Source organism: Cavia porcellus, unplaced genomic scaffold (assembly GCF_034190915.1).
Source record: "Cavia porcellus strain 051 isolate PalLab524CR breed Dunkin Hartley unplaced genomic scaffold, mCavPor4.1 scaffold_17, whole genome shotgun sequence".
NCBI lineage: Eukaryota > Metazoa > Chordata > Mammalia > Rodentia > Caviidae > Cavia > Cavia porcellus.
Genome location: NW_026947500.1, coordinates 26,380,519 through 26,402,553, shown reverse-complemented (window position 1 = coordinate 26,402,553; position 22,035 = coordinate 26,380,519). Strand labels below are relative to the sequence as shown.

General features: G+C 41.1%; 1 protein-coding gene across 4 annotated transcripts in view; it reads left to right on the top strand.

The window, feature by feature from the left end:
• The first annotated feature begins 1,317 nt into the window (after positions 1-1,317).
• Positions 1,318-22,035, top strand: part of Kmt5b (lysine methyltransferase 5B) — a 58,735-nt gene continuing 38,017 nt past the window's right edge. For 3 of the 4 annotated variants that reach the window (XM_003468314.5, XM_063227637.1, XM_063227636.1), the window contains exon 1: positions 1,318-1,470. The gene's annotated coding sequence lies outside the window, so the exon portion shown is untranslated. Of the gene's footprint in view, positions 1,471-1,634; positions 1,816-22,035 lie in introns of those variants that run through there. The other variant, XM_013150841.3, reaches the window with a different exon arrangement.

The following is a 22,035-nucleotide window of genomic DNA, read 5'->3' as shown; positions in this document are numbered from 1 at the left end:
AGGGAAGAGGAGGTAAGCTGGTGTGAGTTGGACTTTAAGATACCTGCATGGAGACCATCCACCGGCAACCTTAACTTCTTGGAAATCCACAATTTTTTTTTTTTTTTTTTTGAGGTTAAAAGCTTCAATCTGAGAGAGACACAGAAGGGGTTCCGAGTGGGTTGCCACCACAACATGCTTTATTACAATATTTATTTGCTGTCTGCATTTTTCACCAGACTACTGAATAAGGACTCATCCTCAGACCGTGACCAGTTGTGCCTCGGTTTCCCTGTTGTGTAAACTGGGACACACAATGCTTCCTACCTTGTGCGTGGAGGGTGGTGGTGGTGATGGTTGGTATAAGAAATAAGAGAGTCCGGGATCAGTGCCTGGGAAGGGCTGAACACATGCTACTTTTCATTATTGTCAGTCTGTACACTATGGCCCCACTGCAAGACCTAAGGCGCAGGGCTCTGCAAGATCCCGGGACTGCAAGCTACCCGGTATCTTCTTTCATTGCCTAAACTCCTGGAGGACTCAGCTGTCTTTCTGGTGCTCAAAGAGCGCAAGAAGAGAGGTGGGAATTACACGGTGTCATCGAGAGATTGGCGCCCAGTAGGTGCTTAAGAAACGGCCGGCTGACACAGCACGGAGCGGCCTGACCAACGCAGGCTCCCTCCCTCCCCTCCTCCCGTGTTGTAATGCTCGGGCTGCCCACATGGTCTTTAAGGGTGTATCTGCTCCCAGCGACACCCATTCCCACAACAAAGAAACTCAGCTTCCCGGGGCCGCCTCCCCTCGAAGCAATCAGGAGGCAGCAGAAAGCGAGAAGCGTCCCTCGCGTCCCGGGCTGCCCCCCAGAGTCGAGGCTCGGGAGCTGTCCCTGGTAGGTGCAGGTGTTCAAGGGCCGGGGGCGGGCGCGGGGCCCCGCAGGGCGGACGGCGGAGACGACTCGGGAACTAGGTGGCGCCCGCGGGACGCGCGGCGGCGCCGCCTCCACCGCGATTTAAAGGGCAGCGAGGCGGAGGGATTCCCGTACCGACGCTCGCGCGATTCCTCCGCTGCGAGACGAAGCGACGGCAACGACGCGGCTCGTTCTCTCGAAAGTCGCTCTTGTGCCTCCGCCGTCGGGAGACGCCGGCGAGGAACTTTTTTCTCCCTGGCGTTCCTCCACCTCATCTCACAAAATCCCGTCGAAGCCACCGCGGCGGCCAGCGCCACATAGGGGCGCACACGTTTGCTGCCGACGTGGTGTCCCTCCGCCGTCGGTCACGGACTCTTTTTCGTGTCCTTCCACCGGGCCCGGGCGGTGTCCGGGTAGCTCACCGGGGGCGGCGACGCGTCTGTGGCGCGGACGGCGAGGCTCCGGGGCTATGAGCTGAGAACACCCGGGGACCGGAGGAGGCACCGCGCGGCGCGAGGACACGGGACGCGGTCCCCGAGGGCGGCGGATGCTTTTCGGACCGCGCGGCGGCGCGCCAGGTGGAGGTGAGGCCTGGAGCGGAAGGGCGAGGGCGGCCGAGCGCGGCGGACCGAGGCCGGGGGCGCAGGCGCGGGGGCGCAGTGGAGGCAGCGGCAGCAGCAGCCGAGTCGGGGCGGGAGGCCCGGGGCTGGCGGGACTCCTTTTTCCCCCACTGCGGATGGAGCGAGCGGTGCTGCGGTTCGCGCCGCCATCTTGAATTTTACTCTCCATTTTTCTGTGGAATTATTTTTTGGTGATTAATTTTCTGAGGGGACGGGAAAGAGTGGCCCGGCAGCGTGGGTCCCCCTTTCCCGTCGCAGTGGCCGGGCAACGGGGCCTCGAACGCGCCCGAGCGGCATCGGCCGGCCGCGGTGAGCCGGGGAAGGCGGGCGGCTGCGGCGCCGGGCGGCCGGGCGGGGGCGTGAGGGGCCGCGGTGGCCGGGCAGGTACTGGGCCGGGCCGGGGCGAGTGGCCTGCGGGGCGGGGCTGCGGGGCAGGCGGCCTGCAGTGGTGGCCGCGGCCGGAAGGGAGCGATAGCGGCCGCCGGGCAGCGTCGGGGCCGGGCCGCGGCCGCACGAGGGGAGCAGCCGCGCCGCTTGCGATTGGGGGACTCTGTTTTTCCTCTTCTCCAATGGGCAGCCGTGAACGGGCTCGCCCAATCTGCTACCGCCGCCGCGCTGAACTTTCGGTTGTTTTTGTTTTGGCACGAGCCTCCTTTTGAGTGTCCTCCGAGCGTGTCCTGCGCCGGGCCGCGTCCCCTCCCCCGGCCTAGCGTCCCCGCGTCGCTCCTTCCCCCTCGTGCTGTCTCTGCTGTCCGTTCCCCTGGTCTCCGGCGCCGTGGGACCTAGCACACACACCCCCAGAGGAGATGTGCCCAGGGTCACCCCTACCTCCAGGAGGAGGAACGAACGTGTGTTCAAAGTGACAACTCGATCCTCCTTGCTAGACCGAGGTGGACACTAGCGGGGCGCCAAGAAATTCCTTGGGCCGGTTCCGGAGCTGCAGTTTACGATCCCTGGAAGTGGTGAAACTTTAGAAATACTGGACAGTGGAAACTTGTTCTTTGAAGTTAGTTTTAAGAACTTAAAGAAGTAGTAGGCAGAGGAATTAATCGGATTGGCTGTGATTCTTTTCATCTGGACATGATTGTGATACAAACTTTAATCAAGCGTGGCCTCACGGGTATGAAGGCTTTGGTTTGTATCCTTGGTTGAAGCTATTGCCAACTGTAACTTTTTCCCTTCAGTCTTTGATATTTATTGAGAACACACCTGTAATTTTTGTACTGTAATTAGTAGCAGAAACATAAATCATTTTTAAAGGCAGGAGGAAGTAATTTTAGCCTGGAATCAAAGATGATTTGTGAAGTACACACTTGAAGTTACTTGCTAAACATACACGTTTGTTGTGCAGCTGAAGATTTAGCAACTTCAACCGCAGGTGTGACCCTGCCGTTGTTGGAGCTACCTGTCTTCTAGGGTTAAAGTTCACGAACAGTTTAATCTCGCAAAGTGTGAGGACTTCTAGCCCATTTTTGAGAGTTTAGTTTGAGTTTAGTTTGAGCATTCTACATTCTGCTTCCTCTCCCAAGCTCCAGCTCTGCTAGTTTCTCGTGCATATCGTCTTTTGGCCACGTTTGGTCCAGCATTCATGTGCCCATTTCTTTCCATAGTATACACAGGCGCTTCAGAGAGGCCCTCCAAGAATGTTGCCTGCTGGTTGACGGCACCTTCTCTTGCATTCCAGTCTCGTCCATCCTGTAAAATGCATCTTCCTGTGAGCTCGCTGAGCAGTTATTACCGTATTATATTGGCTGGTTTATGTGCCCCCTCAGTTAGCTTTCTTGTGAGCTTATTGGGTTTTAGTTGGCTTGTCTGCCCAGAAGCAGGTGCATATTAGGGGCCCAACAGATCATGCATTATCTATTAATAATTTGTTAGCCTTCAAATTGTCAAATTTAATAGTTTGTAGTTTTTCAAAATGTATCCATTCTAGTATTATGTGAAAACATTGTTATTTAAGCAATTTAGCTTGAGAGTGGAAATAATACAGCATTCTTGAAAGTAGAGTTTGTTGTGTTTTGTGGGGTTTTTTTGTTTTGTTTTGTTAACTTTATTTTATTTTCCAAAATGCGTGAGTGAACCCAGGGAGCACTGAGCTACATCCCTGGCTTCTTTATTGTTGAGACAAGGTCTTGCTGAGTTGCTCTGTTTGACTTCATTTTTTTTTTTTTTTAAAGCATCGAAGATCTTACTACGTAATGTAGGCTGGAACTCACAATATAGTCCAGGCTGGCCTTGAACTCTCAGCTGTCCTGCCTCAGTCTCCTGAGTGCTAGGTTAACAGGTTCATACCAACACACCTGACTGGAATTTTCATTTTCATTCTTCTTGTCTCAGCCTCCTGAGTAGCTGGGATTTCAGGTGTGTGCCACCAAGCCAGACATTACCCATAATCTTTGAAACCAAACTCAAAATCATTTCTCTTTTCTTCTCCCAACCATTCCTACACCTGTATGTTCAGCTGCTTTGGACATGCTGGACTGCTGTGCTCTGAAGTCTTTCCCCGTAGCAGATGTCAATGGACCATACTGGGAAAGTGGGGGGAGGGTGGCAGAAGCACATGAAGGATGAGGAGCTGCGTGAAGTGTCTTGGGTGTTTGTGTGTCTTTGAGTGTTGTGTGGACAGGGAGTATTGGTTTGTAACTTTTCCCTTGGGTCATATAAATCTGGGATTAAATTTGATTCTCTTTACTTGACTATCAATTTGTGGGTTTATCTGGCCAAGAATGTGGCTGGGTTGTGTGACAAAGATTTGTGTGTGTATGTGTGTGTGTGTGAGAGAGAGAGAAAGACAGACAGACAGATAGAAAAAAGAACCCTGTGTTCAGGAATGTTCCCATGACTTCCGGAGCAAATTTTTTCACGTAAATTAACTGTGATTCTGTTTTTTGCTTTTGTGCACTATATATGAGCTCTACTTTCTCCACTCACCAGAATCCTCCATGGTAAGGACTTCAGGACTATGTCATACCTAACATGGGAATTGTTAAGCATATTCTACAGATTTTTAAAGATAGAGACCATCAGCCAGGCGTGGTAGTGCATACCTGTAATCTTAACACTGTGGCAGTGTGAGGAGGATTGCAAGTTTTAGGCCAGCCTCAGGAACTTAGTGATTTGGCAAGTCTCTTGTCTCAAGAAAAAGGTGGGATTGTAACTCTGTGAAGGCCCTGGGTTCAGACCCTGATACCGCAAAACCAACCATGTCTTTCCTCCCCAGTGTAATAAAAGAATGAACTGTGTGTCTTCCCTGCAGTAGGTCACACTGTTGGCTACATAGTATAAAATAAACACAAAAGAGGTTGTTGGTTTTTGAGTTGGGGTTCTATTTCAAACATAACTAACTTTGTGCAAGAGATGTTTTATGTGTAAAATGTAACTTTAAAACTTGTTTTACTGACTTGTCTTGGTGTAGAACAATGGTTTTAAATTGCTATAAGAAGCATAAAACAGGGGCTGGGGATTTAGCCCAATGGCATAAGTGCCTGCCTTGTAAGCAGGCAGTCCTGAGTTCGATCCCGGTACCAATAAAAAGGAAAAAGACCCCCCCCCCCAAAAAAAAAGCACAAAACACAGTTTCTGCAGGATATGAGTATCTGGTGAACTTAAAATGTAACTTCTTTCTTAGGCTCACAGTTTTGAAATATTAAAAAATGCTTTCTGTTCAGAGCTCCTAAGTTTGAAATGTAAAATAAAAACCTGCATTTTTAGTGTCCAGGTTTCATGGAACATGCTGTACAAAGAAGGGCTCCTAATCATCAAATTTTTAATTGGGGTGGGTTTAACAGCTTTCTTTGAATTCTACCAACTGTATGTTCACGTTCTCTCTCTCTCTCTCACTTTTCTTCTCCATAATTTGATGTTTTTTGTATTAGAAGTGTCAGTTGAGAGGAAAAGTTTTGCCTGACGAGTATCTAACCCTGTGCTTATCTTATGAGTATGATCTGAACTTTATTTTGTCCTGATCAAATTAAATGCTTTTCACTAAAAGCATGACTTTTTCTATTCAAAAGATATGCTCCCAGATTTTAGTTGTGCACATCTTATTGTGAATGCATTACAGTTTTACTGTTTTAAACACGTGCTATAGAGAGAATCCATCTGTACAGTAGACTCAATCCAGTTTATTTTTGTAAATCCACTTTAACTTCTAACAATAACATTTTTCTTTAAACTTTTTGTTTTTGAGCCCCATATTATTCAGTCAGTTAGAGAGGATATATTTCATTCGTGTAGCTGACAATGGAACCAGAAACTTATTTACATTACAGTATTGACATTTCTTATCTCTAAAATGTTTTCTCACAAATGGCAGAAAAACTCACTAGTTTCCACAGTTATTGATCTTATAAACTGTATTTTGTTTTGTCGGGTTTTTTTCTTTTTTCTTTTTCTTTTCTTTTCTTTTTCTTCTTTCTTTCTTTCTTTCTTTCTTTTTCTTTTCTTTTTTTTTTTTTTTTTTGCTAAGGTGCCAAAGCATTCTTAGGCTATCCAAACCAGTTTGGTCACACACTGTCTCCTGCCTCAGGCAGCCTGAGTTGGGGCTGTCTGGTGTCCATACCAGACAAACTCAAAACACTTTGGAGACGTAGGGCTATATATAAATACTTACTGCTGTATATAAGTATAATTTGCAGAATAATTGAGAAATCTTTGGAATAGGAATCATCTGTCTTCCAGTCTGCTGCCACTAGTTGCAAAAGACATTAATAAGGCCAAGTTTCAATTTCTATAAAATGACCAACCTTTTGAAGCCACTTCCAATCCTAAATCATACTTTGTCTTTTCTCCACCTGTTTTCTTGCTTCTAAGAACCGTTTTAATCATAGTTTGACATCTTTGTAATTGGTTTACTTAGTTTATCTACATGTTTTATGTAGTTTACTTCTCTTTTGAAACATCACATTGGTGAGATGGATACTTAAAGAATTAAGATATGTTTGTACCAACTCCCCAAGAGGAGTGTAACTGTTATATACTGCAAATATGTACTAATTTTTAAAAACCCTGAAAAACAATTAAGAGGGATATTTTATAATTGGTTGGGTTTTAGAATGTATCAGTGGTCTCGAGCTTGATGGGGGGAGTGCAGTTGAAGATTGAACCCAAGGCCCCATGCATGCTAGGCAAACACTATACCACTGAACACTGTCTCCCACTCTTTATTTTTTATTTTTTGGTCTTTTTCCTTTTTATCGTTACCGGGGATTAAACTCACGACTGCCTGCTTGCAAGGCAGGCGCTTATGCCGCTGAGCTAAATCCCCAGCCCCCACTCTTTATTTTTTGATACGGGCTCTTGGTAATTTGCTTGAGCTTGCCTCAAACTTGTGATTCTCCTGCCTCACCTTTCTGAGTAAGTAGAATTACTGGCTTATGTCATTGTTTCTAGATAAAAATGCTTAATTCTTAAGATCTCTATTGCCAGTTGAATCTTGGTAAGATGTCTTAGTTTCTGTATTATCCTAAAGAAAAAAGTAAATAGACCTAGGGAAATGCCAGTGATAACCTTTTTATTTAAGGACGAGACATTCAGCTATTTTTGGGGGGGGGCACTCAACTATTGTAGTGAACTCCACACTTCAGTTTTAGCACAAGAGTTTCAGAAAGGCTACTCATCTCTGAGCTTTAGCCTTTTCATTTCTAAGTAATATACAATACTCATCTACATTATAGGGCTGCTGAACTAAGGAGTCCTTAGTTATGCATGTTGATATGAAACAGTGCAACACCTAATACAGATGTTTTTTTTGTTTGTTTGTTTTTTGTCTTTTTCGTTTTTATCGGTACCAGGGATTGAACTCAGGACTGCCTGCTTGCAAGGCAGGCGCTTATGCCGCTGAGCTAAATCCCCAGCCCCTCCTAATACAGATGTTAGGGCACCCATATTCTAACTTGTGCCTCCTTTTACAGGAGAACTTGGTCAGCAGATTGCTGATTGCTAAAGGGCGTGGGATTGCCTTGGGCTTTATGCAAAAGGTTCCTTCACTGAAGGGCCCTTCTGCTTCCTGTTCTGCACACATCTGCCTTGTTCTTTAGATACCCTTTTAAAAAAACAAAACAAAACAAAAAAACATGCTTTTGATCCCTCCCTTTCCAAGTATAGTAGTAGTTCTGCCTGATTATTCTGACAGCAGAAGCTCTTGTGCGCCCTCTGGTGTTGGGTGTTTGCAGAATCTCTTCCAGCACCATGAACAGTGCCCAGTGGCTCCCAACAGGCTCTTGATAAATGTTGGAGTGGATTCTAGGTTTATAGAATAAATCATTGTCGGATTTATGTAAAAGGTGAAGTATCTGAAATGTATAAATGATCTTCAAAGAGTATTTCTGTTTTAAAAGTAATGGTTATGTTGCACCATGTGAGTATGTATTTTTAACAAGAAAACCAGCCTGCTCTTGGGAAGTTGAACACATACACACTCCCGCTGAGAAGTAAAGGGAAGTTTGATTTTTCAGCCCCTGGAGACTAGGGTAGAGAAGCCACAGAAAACTCTCTGTCCTTTAAGAAAGAGAGACAGACAGCCCAACCTCATTCATTCAGGGTCCTTGGAAGGTTCAGACAAATCCAGTTGCCTCTGCAAATATTCGCTTAGTAGATGGAAATATATGATAGCAAGAATTTTTTTTACCCAAAAAAGGTGTTCCCTTTATATGTTTACAAAAATGCATATTAAATCCTTTTTGGCTTATTTCCCCTGGTCTTCCAATCCAGAGACTATTGCTGCATAATTCTGTCTCCTTCACTGTTTCTCTTATAGATCTTACCAGAATTTAAAGTTACATGCCTATCGAATTGTCTCTCTTCCCACACTGTACCAAAACCCCCAGAAAAGCAGAAACTCTCAATTCTAGAGTTTTACTCTTCAAAAATGGGACAAAGTGTACTTAAAATTTTGAGTTGGAGTTGTACTACTTTCCTGTACTTACACGATGTTGAAAATGTACAGTCTGTCAGCCTAGCCTTAGCTAATTTTTTTTCCTAGTTCTTTAAGGCCTGTTCTCCTTGTTGGTAAAGTTGGGGTGGTAATAGTAATATTGTGTACATATTAAGGGCCTGTGGTAATTGATAAGATACAGGTGAAGTGATTTTCACAGTTCCTGAATTGAAAGCAATACTGTGCAATAGTACTCAGAATGTTAGAGCTAGGAGGTAGTTTCTCCTTGTTGCCAGGCCTCGGGCATTCAGATCCTGTTGATGATGTAGGCAGACAATCATGTGTTGGACACAGCTGGATAGTTAGCAGTACATATACCCACATAGTGTAGACAGGAGTGCTGCTTTGCAAGACAGGGCTGCCTTCCCAGTGCCAGTGTTGTCTCTTGCTTCTCCTTTTATTTTCTTCTGTAGTCTGTCCCCTTTTCCCTTTTATTTAACTGCCCATAATAAAGCTCAGAATATTTTAGGTTCCTTTTATTAGTGATGACACAGTATCTTATCAGAAGTGAATTACTTTGGGCAAGTAAGTTACTTCCCTGACTCTGTTTCTTTTTACAGTGAATAACATAATGTTAAAATCTTCACAGTCTGCACTTTTTTCCTGAGTTCCAGCATTTCAGGACAGCTTCCCCTGAGTAGTGCCCTTCTTCCCACAGTTCAGTGCAAACTTTTTCATCATTCTTTCTGTACTCCCAAATTTCTTTAATGGCAATCTTATCTTTTAAACCAAAACTTTTGCCCTCATGAAAGACACATTTTATCACACGTTTTATCTTAAACACCAGAGCTTTTCTCTCCATCCACTGGTACTATTAAATGTACTTTAACTGCTTTGTCTGCCTTTAGGCTCACAGCCTTCCACCAGAGGAGTCTTTTCTACAGCACAGTTAAGGAAAATTTGCAACCTCTTATCTATATAAACAGGAACAAACTATTTTATAGAGTACAAGAATTAAATGATAGAATGAACATAGGAAGCATTAAGAATGGAGCTACTCTGATTTATTAATTGTTTTATAGATGGAGTTACAATACGAGAAAAATCTTTTAACAGGTACACAACAAACAAAATTCTACTGTAACGAAATCTGTAGTCTTTGTTATATGCACAGTGTAATTTGGTATAATCTTTATGTACATTGTTGAAATCACATTCCTTTCTTCAGGAGAGATAGGAAAGGGAAAACTGATGTTTATTTATCATAATTAGTGCCCCATTCCCTTTTTCATTCTCTTGAAAATTTGTATGCTTTTAAAAATTAGTGATGGTTTATTTTTCCCTTGTGGGAGTTGTAAGATGAGGAATGGAGCAAGTGTATTTGGCCTTCTTTGCTTTTGCCTAGTTACTTGAAAAGAGGCTGTTGGAGACCTTTATTAGCACCTGCTGTTAATTCAGTCAGTGTGCCAAACCTAGAGTGTCAGTAAGATTAAAGACGTGTGCTTGGTTATCCTGCTGGAGGGTACAAGAAGAATCATCTTTGGAAGTTTCCCTTCAGCCTCTTTCCAGTAGGAATGACTGTTCTGAGGAACCGTGGGCTCTTAGGGTTGTACTTACACACATTTGGCACTAGGTGGCATAGGTTTTTAGAAAAGTGAAACGTTTGGCTCTCAGGAGATAGTAACAAAGGAAAAGGAATTTTATTTTTTTAATTTATAGGTGGCTACTAGGTGTCAGGTATAGAGATGGGGGTAAGTAGGTGTTTTTGTTGTTTTATGTAGTGGACCTGTTGTGATTTTGCTTTTGCTTTTTCTCCATATAACCACATCAACTAAAAAACTATTTTAAAAATATCTACTGGCCAGAGATTTATCTCAGCAACACATTGACTTCCTGGCAAGCATGAGGTCCTGAGTTCAATTCCCAGTACCAAAGAAATATAAAAAAATACCTACTGAGCCAAGGAGGTGGGGTATGCTTGTTCATCTACTCAAGAGGCTAAAGCGGAAAGATCACAAATTATACCCTAACCTCTACAATTTGGTGACATAGTGAGATCCTGTCTCACAGTAAAATAAAAGGACTGGGGATGTGGTTTAGTGGTAGACCACTTGCCTAGTATTCACAAAGCCCTGAGTTCAATCCCTGGCACTGCTGGAGATGTGAAGTCTTTCTTCTATAAAATCCTTCATTGTAAAACAAACTGAATGTGGGTACACACAAGAATCAATATTTTCCAAAGTGAGGCAGTTAGAGAGGAATTCACCACATGTCCAACTGTAGATTTATGGCGGATATTGCGGATGTTTGATCATAAAAGTAGTGGATGTTTTGCTGTTTAAAATGCTAAATGAAAAATTCTACCAGATAGCTTTTATTGTAACTTTTTATGTAAATGGAAAATGTCCAATCATAGCACTTCTAAGGAAGATTGTGGTTATTTGGCTTACTACAGTAATTCATTTTGTAATTGAGAGACCAGCTTTATTTTCAAAAATCTGTATTAGTCTATAACTGTTACCTGCAATTGAAAAGGAAGAATAATTTAAAAGTTGTTTTAAATAGTCTGTTTCTTTTTTTTTTTTTTTTTTTGGTACCAGGGATCAAACTCACAACCACACGCTTGCAAGGCAGGTGCTTATGCCACTGAGCTAAATCCTCAGCCCCTAAATGGCCTGTTTAAAAGATATATTAAATCTTTTCATGTTTATGTTGGAATTTTTTTGTATTTCAGTAGTCTGGTAGTTGTAAAGCACTTCTATAGTTCATGTTTTCATGGCCTGTGTATTAGTTTCCTGTGGCTGCTGTTATTAATTACCATATTGATGGTGCTTAAAGCAGTATGAATGTATTGTCTCTCAGTTCTGGAGACCAGAAATTCACCATCAGTTTCACTGGGTCCATATCAAGGTGTGAGAAAGGCTGCTGTCTAGGAGAGAATCTTTCTTTGCCACCTTCAGCTTCCAGTGACTGCAGCATCCCTTTACCTGTGACCACATCACTCTATTCTCTGCTTTTCTACTGCTGTTTAGTGTCCTGTCTCCTCCTTCCTTTCTTTTATTGGCATTTTTGAGGGTGTTGAAGGCCTGTTGGTGTTTTTTTTAGTTTTCTCTTGTCAAGACAAACATACTCAACACCCAGGTAAGGAGGAAGGTTTTGTAGAGATTTCAGTCCATAAGGCTGGCTCCAAGGCAGAGTGGCATATGGCAGAGGGACAACAGTTGATTGTGGCAGAAAACAGCAAAAGTTATGCAGGCTAACCTCCCTAGGGCATATGTAGTCCTTACACCCTTAATTTCAAGATTGGCCCATAAATCAGTTACAAACTTTAGATTCAACCACCTCTAAAAAGCCTTCCCCCCACTATGACTGCATGAGACTTTGAGGGGACATCTAGACACAAACTATAATACCAGGATATTCTTTTTTCTCATAAAATCCTTGGTTGTTGTTTATTCAAGGAATGAGTTAAAAAAAAAAAAAAATCCTTGGTTGAATAGCGCTTCAAAGGCCTTTTTCCTTATAAAGTGACACAGGTTCCAGAGATTAGAACCTGATTAATTTGGGGCCATTTTTCAGCCTACTTACAGTCTCCTTTAGCGTAATTAACCAATTTACCATGGTCAGTGTTTTTCAAAATTTATTGATGGCATCTCTGTCTTTATCCTGAAAGGATTGTGAGTGAAGCACTATGAAGTACTTTTGCTGTCAGTTGAGTGCAGTGATGCATACCTGTAATCCCAGCTGCAGGAGGATGGTAAATTTGAGGCCACCCTGAGCAACTTAGTGTGACTGTATTTCAAAAAATAAAAAGGGCTGGAGAAGTCAGTCAGTTGCAGAACACTTAGTATGCTTGAGGCCACGGGCCCAGTCCTGAGCCCCATAGGGAAGAAAAGGCGTGTCCTTTGTTGATTCCATTCCCTTGCTGGTCCAAATGAGGGCATCACCACTCTCTGAGGATACTTGGGAGAGCTGTTAAGCAAAATACATCTGAGATAGACTCTACAGAAGCTAGAGAAAGAAACTAGGGATGATACCTAATACTAACATAGACATTTGCCGTTATTTTACAAGTGTGGAGGGACCTATTCTTTGCTACTGAACTGATGATTTGATACCCAATTAGCATTTGAATTCATATGACAGCTTCTGTGTATACTGACAGCTCTATCTTACATAGAGAAATAATTGTGAATTTAGAGAAACAAAAATCCCTACAGCTTTTCTCCTATCACTAGAGCTAGTTAAACATTCTATCAAGTCGTCTAGCTTTTCAAGTGAGACCTATTTCTAGCAATATTTGTAAGTTGTAAGGTTTCAGGTATGAACATAAAGTCATGGTAGTTTTCTAACAAATTGGCAAATAACCAATTGCCCTTTCAAACTGTATTATAGTCTTATATTGAAATATTGATCACACGTGCTTCTGACAGCTTTACAGGGCTTCTTATTTTAACCTAATCCCTAAAAGTACTACTTTAGAATTCCATAGAGCCTTGGCTATGTATTGAGTACAGATGGACTTAGAATAACCATTGTAGACTGACTTGGAATTCTTCGATATACTCTAGAATTCTTTTGTAATTTTAAATTTGGGGGAAAGCTCTAATAACCAGGTGAATTCATAAACAGTAGTTAGGTTTGGGACTAGGAGGAGGGTATGGTACCAGTGGACCTGTAGTACTTCAGACCTTGTGCTGGGTTCTAGTGATGTGGAAAGTATACCTTAGCTAATTTACACTATGGTGGGGAAGCAGGTGTTATGAAATAATAGCACAAAGAAATGAGTATGGCTTTGATAAGCACCATGATAAGAAACATAAAGGGTTAACATGAATAAAAAGGACATTACGTGAGGTTTGGAAAGTGGGGTTGTAGAGGAGGTTGGCAGCATTCCAAGTGCAAGGGCCTGTGCTGAAAGCTTTCAGTCTGCTTTACTTTTCCTTTTCATACATACATCTTTATTTTTCTGTGATAAAAGTAATAAATGTTCATTTTGAAAAGTTGAACATATCCCAGGTAAAAATTGCTTATGATCTCAGCCTCCAGAGAGAGCATTGTTAACTGTTTGACATATTGAATTGCTTTCTTGACAAATTGTAGCAGAATCACTTAAAAAATACACACTTCTGAATAAAGCGTTCCATAAGTCCTTTAACAGGTTAGTACTTGCTTTTTAAAATTTTGTGTTAACTTTTCTTTTTTAGCCACTTGGGAAATTACTTCTCTCCCACTGGTAACTTCTTTTTTTTTTTTTTTTTTTTTTGTCTTTTAAAAAAAATTTTATTTAAGGAGAAAAAGAAAAAAAGAAAGGGTACAAGTTATACAGAATTTCAGAAAAAAAAACAGTAGGAAATCACTAGTTAATAGATTACATATTGTCATCTTAGAAATATTTGTTCAAGTTACAAAATTAAAGCTTATATAGTGAACATTCACACAGTTCTGTTCAATGATCCAACAAAACTCTGTAATATCATTGTCTATCTTATACACTTAAATATACATGCAGTTATATTGTTCAGAGCACTTTCTTTTCCTCTCTTTTGTACAATGACTATTACACATTTTGGGTTTTATTGCTCCCACAGTTCTTACTGCTTTTTTTGGAAGAGAGTAAAACCAAATGTGACACAACAGAACAGAGTCAGTCAAATCAAAAGGGTGGACATAATAGATAATGCAAAAACATAATACAAGGTGATCAACAATGGTTACCATAATGCCTCCCGCTATCTCTAATAGAGTTGCCTATATCATCAGTTATAATAAAATTGAGCAAAACAGTAAAGAACGAAACCAACAAAACCAAAAACATTGGAGACATTACAGGTCTTCAAAAGTAGATAATAGTCAACCAGAATGGGCATCATAATGAATCCCACTATCTTCACAGCTGTTGCCTAACCTTTCAAACCTGGTACTATCAAGCAAAACAGAATAGAGGAACATCAGTTAAAACAAGATGGTGAGAGCAATACAGGGCTTCAAATCAAGTTAATAGTAAATCAAAGTGGGTTACTATAATATATCCTACTATTTTTTTATTTGTTTTTCCCTTAATTAAAAGGATAAAAATAAAAAAATAATAAAATGGAGATTGAGACAAAACAGGGCATAACAACAAAACAGCACAGATCAAAACATAACCATTTAAGCAAAATAGTGTCTCACCACAGGATAATCCCGACATAAAAGTAGTTCCACTGGTAACTTCTTAAAGATAAACTGTAAACTATCTGTGTAAGTCCAACATGTTAAAATAAAAGGAAAAAACTGTAAGAGGAATTTTCCTTTTAAAAACTTTGTTTTTTTGAAACTGCTTATTTCTATAACTGCTTTATGGCTTCCTAATTATTTTCTTAACCCCTATAAGCACAAGAGCATAACTGAACATACAGGATGCCAGATCGTACATTGTACCAAGCTTCATAAGCTGATGGTTATTAGTCTACCTTTGTAACTGACCTTGCTAGCTAATCAGAAGAACTGCCAGGCTGTTGTGTCTCGCCTTTATACTGCCTTTGTACTTCCTGCTTGTGCATCATGTAGAAGCCCTAAAGGCTGGGAATATGGCTTAGTGGTAGAGTTCTTTGCATGCACGGGGCTTTGGGTTGGATCCCCAGCACCACTACAAAAAAAAAAGAGGCCGTAGACCAGCGGAAACCAGGGCCTAATATTCTGGGAATGATCTGATTAGTGCCTATCAATGTAGATAAATCTGTCTCCAAATCCTGGATATTTTAGTGGTTCTGCTTGCTGTTGCAAATCTAGTGAGAGAGTTCTTGGTAGTGTCTCAGGAATTATGTTAAAATTCTTGGTAGACATTCAGAATCATTATTTTAATTTTTCTGTCAGATTTTTAAAATCCTGGTTTGTGTAGGACATTAAACAAAAGTTACTGCCACACATGGTGGCACATGTGTAATACCCCTGTAAACTAAGGAAGTTGAGGCAAGAGGATTGCAAGTTCAAGGCCAACCTGGACAATTTAATGAGACTCAGTCTCAAAAAATGTAGTTTAGAGTGAAGACACTGGGTGCAGTCTCTAGTCTGGTCCGTCTGTCCATGTATGTATGTCTCTGGCTGGCTGTATGTGTCTGTCTCTCTGTATCTGCATCCCTGTCCCTGTGTGTGTCTGTGTCTGTGCGCCTCTCTCTCTCTTTTCTCTTCTCCCTCCCTCCCTTACCCCCTTCTACCTCCTTCCCCCCTCCCTCTTTTCTTCCTCCCTCACCCCTGTCTCCCTCCTTCTGTCTGTCTCCCTTCTTCCCTCATTAATTTATAATCCTATAAAGTGGTTATGAAAAGATAGATATTGATGTTTGTGGAAGAGCTGTCACTGCCAATCATAGAGCAGGCATATGTGACCTAAGCACATTTCCTATGAGACAGTTGTGCTTTCTTTTGAAACTTGTTAAAATATTGAAAGTCCCCCCCAGTATAGATTTCCTGATTATAAAGAGATGTTCTGGGGGAAAATATTTCTACATTATCTCATCCCTTCAAAGCTACTAGTGTTACTGATTGGGAATGTATCCTGGTGGTGGAGTGTGGTACATTTTTTTAACCTAAGTGATATTATATGATTAAGAGTTTCCTCTTTAATTCTTTTTTGTGTTTTTGTGGTAGTTGGAATTGAACTCGGGCCCTTTGCACTGAGCTATATCCCTACCCCTTTTTTATTTTGATACAGTCTCATGAAATTGCTAAATTGCTCAAACTAGGTTCAGATACAGGATTCTCCTGTCTCAGGCTCCCAGAGTGTAGGCATTATAGGCATTTGTATACATATCTGGCTTCCTCTTTAATTTCTTAAACTCTTTCACCTCCAAATGTAATTCTTATTTTAGCAGTTTTCAAATGTATTTTGCATTGATCCTAAATTGCCTTCCCTTTGTGTGTTTGGTTTGCATTTGTATTGGTTAGTTGCCGGTTGATGACAAAATACCTGATTTCCTCAGCTTAAAGGAGGAGAGGTTTATTTTGGTTTACAGTTTCAGAGGATTTAGCCAGTCCATGGTTGGCTAGCTCCAAGTCAGAAACAGCGTGACTCAAGATTGTGGCACAGGTAAAGTGCCCAACCCATGGCAGCCAGGAAGCAGAGAGCAGTGAAGAGCCAGAGAGGTGAGGAGCAAGGACTGAATTGAGTCTCTAGTGTCATATCCCATATCTCACTTCCTCCAACTAGACCCCACCTCATTATAGCCATTCAGCTATAATCTCATCTGTGGGATTTAATACTCTTGCAATCTAATCACCTCTGCATGAATCTCTTAATCCAGTCAAGTTGACAATGAAGATTAACTAGCACAGTTCTAGAATCTGAAATGTGTTTCCCCCACATCCATTGAAACCATGGAAAGTAGCTTTCTGGCTGGCATCAGTGCTGGTAAATCTCTCAGGAATGGTGCTACCTATCTTGGAACACAGTCATAATTGCATTTTCTTACAATCTGGTTGCGTCACTTTTATGAACAATGACAAAAATAGAAGCAGCAAAGCCTTGCACAGTTGCCCTGAGAAATTTCCTCTCTTGTTTCTCTCAGGTGATCTTTGTTGTTCCAATCTGGGAAATTATTTAAAAAATTTTACTACAAATCCTAAAAAACCCTCAATGAGGCCTAGCATACTTGTGCATCTTTGCGGGTCAGCTATTTCAGAGGCCAAGGCATAAGGGTCAAGTTTGCAGTCAGCCTGGACAATTTAGCAAGATCCTGTCTCAAAAAACGTAAGGAGCTGGGGATACAGTTCATGGCAGAGCCCTTGCCTAGTTTATGTAAAGCTGTCGGTTCAATTCCCAGTAACACAAAGAACAACAGCAGAGTATACTGATCATAACCTACTCCCTTTATCTCCTACCCCTTGAATTTAATTTACATTTGTCTTTTCTGGCATATGAACCACCTTCTTGTTTTGTTTTTCTTTTTTGTTTCTGGCTATTCCTCCTCTCCTCCATTTCATAAAAACAAAACCAAAAAAAAGCCCCCTCTGACTTTGTCAGTTCATATTTCGAGGCAAGGTGTCCATTTTGGAGGTTTTTTGTGGTGTAAGCAGGGCTTGCAGATTTCATCAGTGGTATGTCTTGTCCTGGAGTTTAGGCTCATAAACATGTATTAGCTTTTGGGGCTCTGCAGTCTTTGTCCAAGTTGTCTGCTTCTTCCTTGGAGCACTCTACCTGTTTTGCTTGCCCTTCCCCCTCACTAGTTGCTTCTTTTCATTGTCTTGTGCTGCTTTTTCTTTATTTGAACTGTGATTATTAGTGAGTACCCTTAGTTCTTGGACCTGTTTTGTCCATACTCCTAAATGATTCCATCTGGTCCTGTGATGTGAAACAGTATGACTGCTGTGATTCTAGATTACTATAGAGTATCTGACCTTGAACTGTAGACTAGGCCCTTACAGCTAACTGCCTACTTCAGTTGGATCACTAATGAACATGTCAGCAATGACCAAAGCCAAATTCTCATATCCCTACTCCTATCTAAACTTCTGTAGTCATTGTTACCAGCCAAAGTATTAATTTCATTCTTTTCATTTGGAGGCACATTTGAGTCCTCTTTCCTCTTAACTCTACAATCTATCAGTAAATGCTGTCTGTGAGTAAAACCTTCAGAAAAGACCCTGAAACCAGCCACTCCTTTTACCTTTGCTGATGTAGGACAGTAGTTTTTCTGTAGTTTATTGCATTCGCTTAAGTAGTTTCCTTGATTCTCTTATTCCTGGAGGTTATTAGCAGCTTCATTGAAGCTACTTTTTTAAAGTCTGTTTGTAAGCTGCCAATATGGTACTTTTTTTTTTTTTTCCTCGCGGAACCAGGTATCAAACTCACGACTTTGTGTTTGCCAAGTAGGCACTTATGCCGCTGAGCTAAATCCCCAGCCCCTATGGTCCTTTCTTTAACACTGAGTTGGATCCTGTCATTTCTGTTTTCCATGTCACTGGAAATAAATACCATGGTTTCAACACTGGCTTCTGAAACTCTCTGTTGTATGTTTTCTTCTTGCAGCCTAACTAGCCTCCCACCAATCCATTTCAGCCACATGAAGGGCATTGCTGTCCCTAGACTTGGTGCTTAGCCTCTTTATGCCTAGTACATGTGTTCCAGAGTTCTGATTCCATTACCTTTCTTAGTGCTCTTAGAAAAGAGCCACCATCAACCCTTACATGAAAACATTTTCTGCCTCTATAAATTACTTTTTTCTGATATCGTTTATTAATAAGTTGCTTAACTTACTATTTGCTAGTACTGTCTCCCATTAGAATACCTGTATAAGCACAGATGAGAACCCTGGAGCCTTCGTGCTTTTCAGTAGTATCTGGAATATAGTAGATAGCTAACGATTTTCCTGACACTTGTAAATTGGGAAATCAAAAATAGAGAAAAATTTGTAGTTACTGTGCCACTTGGAGTGGCCAGTACTGCTTTATTTTTTTTCTAGCTGGAAATGGTGGCAAATAGTAGAAACTCCCAGTACTCTGCAAGACAGAGATAGGAAGATCTGATGTTCAAAACCAGCCTGGGCAAATCAGTGACTTAACAAGACCAAGTCTGTAATTTAAAATAAACTCAGGCTGTAGCTCACTACAAAGGCCCTAGTTCATTCCCTAATATTACCAAACCAGTGAATGAATAACGGCCAGTTTTTGCATAAATTTGAAGTAATTTTTACATTTAAATATAGCCAGTGGCTAATTAGTTCACATACTATCAACCAAGCCAAGACCCTGGGGACATTTCCGTGTGAATCTCCTGTGTTCCTTGGCAAGAGGACTGCACTGCTGGGTAGGACGGGGCACCGTGGTGGCCTGGAAACCTTTAGGTTTTGCTACCCACAGATGTCTTTGACTCCTGCTTCTCTTTTTTTTTTTGTCTTTTTCCTTTTTTATCGGTACCGGGGATCGAACTCACGACTGCCTGCTTGCAAGGCAGGCGCTTATGCAGCTGAGCTAAACCTCTAGCCCCACTCCTGCTTCTCTTTAGCCTACATTAGTACAGACTTAGGCCAGCTTTTGTAATGCTATGAGAAAAGATCATCCTAGCAAAACATGTCCACCCTCATCTGGATAGAACAAGTGATCTGCTTGTTAATATAGTGTATGTTCATTTTGAGGTACAATTTTATCAGTAGCCCCAAAATTACTTAACTTTATTAGAACTGCTTTTATAGAATTTTCATTTGTGAGCTTACATAATTTTTTTTCTTAGCTGCTGTTGTTTTATGGTCATGTGGAGAATCAGTGTTTACTAGGCTGTATCTGGACACATGTAAATTACACTCATGCTAGTGAAAGTCAGCCTCATTTCATGATTGACAGAAGTGTCTACTGCACTAAGGCAGCGATGGTGAACCTTATAGAACCTGCAGTGATAACACACACCTGGCTGTGGCACATGGGCCTTAGGTTTGCCACACTACACTAAGAGGTCTTCAGTTCAAACGATAGCCATTTGACCATATTATAAAAGACACTCAAGACATAGTTTGAATAGGGCTGAGGAGTTAGCTCAGTGGCTTAAGTGCTTCCCTGGTAAGCACAAGGTCATGAGTTTGATCCCTGGTACTAAAAAAAGATAAAATAAAAGACATAGTTTGGATCATTAATCCACATTTAATTGAAATTAAAGGATAAATTTAAGCAGATCTCAGTCTGTGTTCTATGAACTGGTCTTACATGTGCTACTGCTGAAAAGATTTATTGATGAACTTCTAATCCTCAGAAAAAAATGATAGCTTGATAGCTATAACTTCCTCAAAGTAATCTTTCTTAAAATATTGGCATCTGTTCTTTTCCCTGCCAGATAACAAAATGAATGAATAAGTAATTTAGAGTAATTGTTCTCAGACTGGACTTTGCACTACATACAGGTCTCATTGATTTCTATATTTTCTGCTTTGTGTCTGCTGAGTGGGAATCTTGGTTGAACTTAAAGATTCTCCATAGATGGCTATTTCTTACGTCTCTTACTTCTACCTAAAGCTGAGTTTCTCTTTTTTATTCCAGATAGTTCTACTGTATGTTTTATGTTGAGGGAAATTAGTACTCATAAGAGATTAAAAAATACCATTGGAAAAAAAAATACCATCAGTCATTATCCATGAGGGTGTCTCATAATGGGGCATTCTAAGGATGATATGTGTTCCCTAAAGACAGGAAACACTTTACCTTCTTCTCCTTGTACTTTTTCTTTAGAAGTCTAGAACTAGGAACTGTGGCAAGAGCATAATAGCAAGCTACTGGTAGGGGAGTTATTGGTGGTAGCAGCTGTGAGTCCTGCCTGTTTTCTACCCATGCAGGAATTTCTCTTGCTGCCCTTAGCACCATGAGCGTCTCGAGAAAGAGAACTTGAAGTGGTCAGGCAGTAACTTTAATTTAGTTTCAAGAAAAATAAATCGAGTTTCTGTGATATAGTTTAAACTTCAACTTAATATACTTACTCTTTCATTAGTTGAGTGTGTCTGATATGTGTCATACTAAGGTAAGAAAAACGGATTTTTGCTCTGAGACACTCCTATGAATTAAGAAAGCAGATGATTAGTTAATAAAATATAATGACCTTAAGGGCTTTTACCTAAGTTTTACAGTAGGAATGTGCAACTGGGTTTGGTAGTGAGCATCAAGGAAAACTTTAGAGCTCAAATACTGAGCTAGGGCTTAAAGTAATTAGCCAGACAAAAGACAAATTATAGTAGTCTAGGTGAAGGGAAAAAGTGTGAGAGGGTATTGGTGTGTTTTTTCACAACCTTGCTATGTCTAGATGCTTCAAAAGTATAGTGCTTTTCAGTACTGTGCCTTTTTTTCCTAAGTGTAAATACATATAGAGTATTTGATCATCAACAAGAGATCATTTATTAAATTTGGCAAAATTTAATATTTGAATAATCTTTAGCTTATATGTGATACAGTTGTTCTTAACCTTTCCTATACATTAAATAGCAACATATCCATAGGATTAAGATAATCAAAAGACAAAGTTGAGTACTAATCAAATTTAAATAGAGAAGGACCTAGGAGAAAAGTACATATTAAAGAAAAACTGTTAAAACTATGCTGAACACTATTCAGGTATCTTTAACCTTTCATCATGTCGCTCGGTGCACATTTTTATCCCACAGTAAGTTCATACAGTCCTGAGGTCAAGTAAAAAATAGGTATTTTGTATCTGTGCTGCGTATCATTACACTTATGTTTGGGTATGCATTTCTTGGAGTATTTCACAATAATTTTACCTTATGGAATTGGAGTATAACTCAGTGGTTGAATATGGTTTGCATGTGTGAGGCCCTGGTTCAATCCTCAGCACTAAAAAGCTTATCATTTGTACTTTCCCATGTGATTGTGATTAACCCTTAACTGTTGTAATTGGAAGATCCAAAGTGCTGGATTCTACTTTTATCTTTTATATCTCATGTATTTACCTCTGCAGCAGGCGGATCATGTAGCAATGGGAATGTGGTCCCAATTTCATTTGTAAATTGGAAGGTGTGCTTGTAATCCGAAGATCCCTTTACCTCACAGGTTCTATATGTTCATATTTTAGGATGTCATTATTCTGATACAAGACTAGAGCATAAGGGCTGGGGATTTAGCTCAGCGGCATAAGCGCCTGCCTTGCAAGCAGGCAGTCATGAGTTCGATCCCCGGTACCGATAAAA